Below are 5,563 nucleotides of genomic sequence, written 5' to 3' on the forward strand. Positions count from 1 at the left end.
GCCCTTGATTTCGTATCCAACGGCTGCAAAATCGACTGACCAGAGATGAAAAAGTCAGTCGACCGACGTGTAGCCTCACCTTGCTAGTGCGTTCAGTTTCGACAGCAAAATTCAGTTTCGACAGCAAAATTCAGTTTCGACAGTTAAGTTCAGTTTCGACAGTTAAGTTCAGAGATGAGCGGCTGATGTATTTTACATCTAGCACTTTGTGGTTATGTATTTTACGTCATGTATTGGAGATGCTATTAGAATTCCACTCAGGTTAACGTTGTTCGTTGTCTCTCTTGTCCTGCTTCAGCCTCGGCGTCGTACAACTCACCGGAGCTGCTCCAACGATGAAACCCTCCATCACAGCGGAGCAGTACCTCGGGCTCCATCTCCAGACGCCTAAGATCTTTTTCCCCTCCTCCGACAGCAAAGTCAGCCAGAGCATCCTCACCGGCCAACCCAATCACGCTGAGATCGACATGGCTTCGCCAAAGAGGTTGTACACTTGTTGCATCTCTTTTTTACTCTACATGTTATATATATTGTCCACTGAGCACACGGATTTGTTCCTTTAGTGTCTCCTTGAAAGAAAAAACATAGGAATTTTAATTTTCACTTGTCCTCCTTTTCAAATTCCTATTCATGAAGCACAAGACTAAGAGATAGTAGCATAATAGCATTATAACCATACATTTTCTTGTGGTTTGACTTAATCTCACCATGCTTCATCCTGTGATCTTCCAATTGTTGTGAATCAAACACCCAGATTGGCAGAAATCCTGTGTTTTTAAATTCTCTGTTTTGCACGTGCATTCCTATCCTATTCCTGTCTATTTCCTATCCCTGCATTGTTGGAATCCTCCAATTCAAACGAGCCCTTACAGAATTACTTATCTTACAGATAGTTGTCAAAGAAAACCTTGCATGGTTTGTCCCGCTCCTGCTGCGCCGTCGTCCACCCCAGCTCAGCTGCTCCAACGACAGAAGGGTCCAGCACAGCAGGGATCCGGCCTCCAGACTGTCTTTCGCCGCCTCAGATCTTCTTCCCCGCCACTGGCAGCCATGAAAACTGCATTACCATCATCAACCGAGCAGATGACCTCGAGGACTACACGGGTCCGCAAGAGAGGTCGCACTCTTTCGTGTCTGCTTACGTTATGCATCGCTTAATATTAGATGCTACTTTATCGTCTTGTTCACCGATTAGACTCTAAGTCAGCTCCAAACTAATGGTCAAACTTGAGTTTTTAAATGGTTGTGGGGTACATATCGGGGCCGCTATCCATAGTATCTATCTACTATCTGGTTAATCTCCGGTGTCTACTATGAGTTTCATGTTGGGTGGGAAACAAACAGTAAAGAAGCCATTATCTGTATTTTTTAACTGAAGCCATTATCTGCCTGCTATTATTGGTTTTGGGTCTATCCACAGGTTGCTACCATCACTCTGGATTTCTGCATGCACTCCTTACATAATCTCACTATGTTTTATTCCTATGCATGACAGTTATTGTAAACAATGGAACTGAACATGTAGAGCAAAAGAGACGAGCCTTGCGTGGCAATAAAATTTCATGCAGACGTCGCTCCATGGTAGGCGCAAAGGCAGCCCCCCTCCACGCATTTTGGATTGTAATCGAGAGGAAGATATCTGTTCTGAGGGGGATTCAGAAGGAGAAGACAACTCCTATTTACCCCCTGAGGTCTTCGCTCTAACTTGGCATGCTGATGTTGGTTATATCATGCATATGGTGTCTTGCATTGCTTACTTTATACATCAAATATGTCATCTGCTTAGTTTAGACATCCTTTGTGCGAATGCCATCTGTTTAGTTTATTCATCGTTTATGTGAATTATGCAACGCCATCTTGTTTAGCCAGGCATCATATATGTGAATTTTGCAATGCCATCCTGCTTAGCCAGTCACCTTATATGTAAATTATATCAGGCCATCCTTTTTTTGTTACATATTACATTTGTCAACAAGGTTAGTACATTCAACTGCTCTTCGTGTGCATCGGCCATTTGACACAGTGATGGCAAATTCTGGAGTGAAAACAAGGTCTTCAGAGCAGACTATGCTATCTGACGAAGCGCATATCTTGCTGGTTATGGATAGCTCCTCAGAGGAGGATTCAGAGACATATGACCAGTCCTATTCCCCCCGAGGTGTATGCTCTAACTTGGCAGGGTTATGTTGCTCATATCGTGCGTATGGTGTCTCGCATTGCTATGTCATTCGATTAGTTTAGACATGCTTTGTGTGAATGCCACCTGTTCAGTGTCTAATTACCATATATGTGAATTATGCATTGCCATCTTGTTGCAAGACATTATATATGTGAATTATACAATGCTATCTTGTTGCAAAGGCATTATATATGTGAATTATGCAATGCCATGCTGTTTAGCCAATCATCATGTATGTGAATTATATCATGCTATCATTTTTTTGTATTACGTGTTCCATTTGTCGACAACGTTTGTATATCAACTACTCTTCCTGTACATCAGCCATTTGAAGCGGTGATGGAAGTATCTGGAGTGAAAACAAGGTATTCAGAGCAGAAAATGCTACCTGCTGAAGCAGACATCTTGCTGGTTACAGAGAGCTCCTCAGAGGAGGATTCAGAGACTGATGACCAGTCCTATTTCCCCCCCTGAGGTCTATGCTCAAACTTGGCAGGGTTATATTACCCATGTCATTCATGTTGTCTTGCATTGCTTAGTTTTTACATCATATATGGATTGCCATCTTCTTACTTGCTTACTATATAAATCATATATTTGAATTATATCATGCCATCATGTTTACATAGTACATACACATCATCTATCTGAATTATGGCATGGCAACCCATTTAATAAAGACATCATATAATTATATCATCTCATCCTGTTTAGTGATTACAGTCATCATATTTTGAATTATGGCATTCTATTCGTGAATGTATGTGAATTATGGCATGCCAACCTATTTAATAAACACATTATATAGTTATGTCATGTCATCCTTTTTACATAGTCTCATATTTTGAACTATGTCTTTCCATCTTTTTTAGTTAGCCATCATAATGTGAAATTGTGTCATGCTATCCTGTTTAGTTAGCCATCATATATGTGAAATTGTGTCATGCTATCCTGTTTGGTTAGACAACATAAATATGAATTATTTCATGCCCTCTTTTATTCCCCACTATCCATTGCACCTGTCTATCATACAATGTCTATACTTTCAATTACTTTTCTTGTTTATCAGCCATTTGAATTGGAGAGCGTGATGGCAGTATCTAGGGGAGTAACAACACGGTCTTCAGAAAAGATAGTGCTACCAGTTGATGCAGATAGAACCACGGTTGTACTTGCCCAAGGACCAGATCCACCACACATAACCCAGACTCTCGCAGATTGTACCCCTACCCAGTTGGACAGAGAACCAGCTACACCCCTTCTAACCCCAACCCCGGCAGATAGTAACCCAATTCCAGTTGACACAACACCGTCTCCACCATAGAGCACCCAAACACGAGCAGTTAGTAAGGGAACTGCAGTGCCCAAAGCACGAGGACCACCACTCCGAATCCCAACTCAACGCTTAAAGGAGAAGAAGATTTGTTCTCAGGTCAGGTTCTGTAGCTATGGTTCATACTCCTTTGCTCTTGCATTACTGTATTTACTCATACCAACTATTTTCAAATTTGAAGGATGGAATTGAAACTCCAATGGTGCAACAGGTATGTTTTAAACCTGTTTCTTTAACTGGTTTGCTGTTGTAACCTGCTCTATGTTGATTTCAGTTTCAATTGAATAAACAGTTATGTTCTCATGTCATGCACATTACAATTGTTGTTATTGCTCTATAGTTACCCACACTTATATTCTGTCTATTCTGCTTTGTCTTGAACAAATATTATTTGAACTGTGTCTCTATCTTGATTTGGCAACAAAAACTAGAATGATATAGACCATAAAGTGGCCATGGTACATAGATATATGTTTGTTTCATGTTGTTATCCTGTCCACTTTACTACTGAACTCATTTACCAAAATGAGTTTCATATACAACATGGTAAACATGTGATGTGTCTGCTTGTTTCTGTTTTAGAATGCGGACAAAATATTGGAGAACAGTACCGCGTTATCCAATGGTAAAGGAAGTAATGCAGATAAGGTTCAAGATAGTGAGACATCCCTGTTGGTCTCCAAGAAAGCTGATAAAAACTATCTTGACGACAGTGAGGGAACCCAAAAGTCATGTCTTGATGTAGTGTTCGAGTTACTGGCCACTACTGCTGGCACAAGCTCTTCGATCTCGCTGCCTGAATCAGTTCGTCTTCTTGAGTCTCAACTTCAAGTTGAAAGACATCGATCAGATGTGCTGCGACGGGAAGCTGAAGGACTGAGGAAGTCCCTGCAGAATTTAGATGCATATTTTCTGGTGCAACAGCAAGCGCTGGAGGATTTAAGCGCCAAACAAGAGAAAGTTAATAAGCTTGATAAGCATCTTGCCAGCATTATGGGTACCCAGGATATTGTTTCTTGAGATCTTCTAAAGTGGTTTCAGTTCTGGATTTGTTTTGCTGCGGCGTTTATTTGCGCTGGTCGCCAACTTTGACAACCAGTGTATATGATATGCTGCTTTGTTCCCTATATTTGCACTGGTGGCGAACTTTGATGCCCAGTGGATGTAATATGTGTAATAGCCGTGATAGCCTAGCGTTAGTTGCTTGCTTATTTATTTCCTTGTTGTCTTGTTTATTTGTTTGCTTGTAGTCATTGCAGTTCTTTTTTCGCGGTTAGCTAGTGGCTGCAATAACCTATTTTTTAAAACTAGGCCACAATAACCATGGGCTAATATTTACTGTAGTGACACGCGGCCTCCTACTGGCCGTAGAAACAGTGGGCCTTCTACGGGCCGTAGAAACAATGGGCCTTCTACGGGCCGTAGAAAGAATGGGCCTTCCGTGGGCCGTATCATCAATGGGCCTTATACGGGCCGTATGATCGATTGGCCAAACATGGGCCAAACAGACCGCATTATGGCCGTAAACGGGCTAGAGTTGGAATCGTCCGTTCATGGGCCGACCATAACGGGCCATCGTTAATAGGCCGTATTTGATGACGCTATGAAAACGGCCCAACGTATTAACGGACCACAAATGGGCCGACTGTAACCACGGGCTGAATTTGGCCCACAAGCAGAAAATTACAGTAACGGGCCATAAGTAAACGAATGCTGGAAATGAGCCCAACACTACAGGAATCAGCTATTTTGCCGTCTGCCATGGCGGACGGCAAAAGGCTCCGGCAAAGTAGGCTACGGTAAACAGCTGCTTTGCCGTCTGCTTCCTGGCGGCTGACGGCAAAGGCCCTTTGCCGTCTGCCGCGGACGGCAAAGAGAGCAGACGGCAATAATTGTGCTCTCAGTCCGTTAAGTGGCTAACGGCAGGCCTTTGCCGTCCGCCGCGGACGGCAAACTTTCTAGTGCCTTTGCCGTCTGCTTCCGCCTCGCCCGCTTCCGCCTCGCCCGCCGCATCGGCTGCCCCACTTCCGCCTCGGCCGCCGCGTCGCGTC

Source organism: Triticum aestivum, chromosome 7D, assembly GCF_018294505.1.
Source record: "Triticum aestivum cultivar Chinese Spring chromosome 7D, IWGSC CS RefSeq v2.1, whole genome shotgun sequence".
NCBI classification, from domain to species: domain Eukaryota; kingdom Viridiplantae; phylum Streptophyta; class Magnoliopsida; order Poales; family Poaceae; genus Triticum; species Triticum aestivum.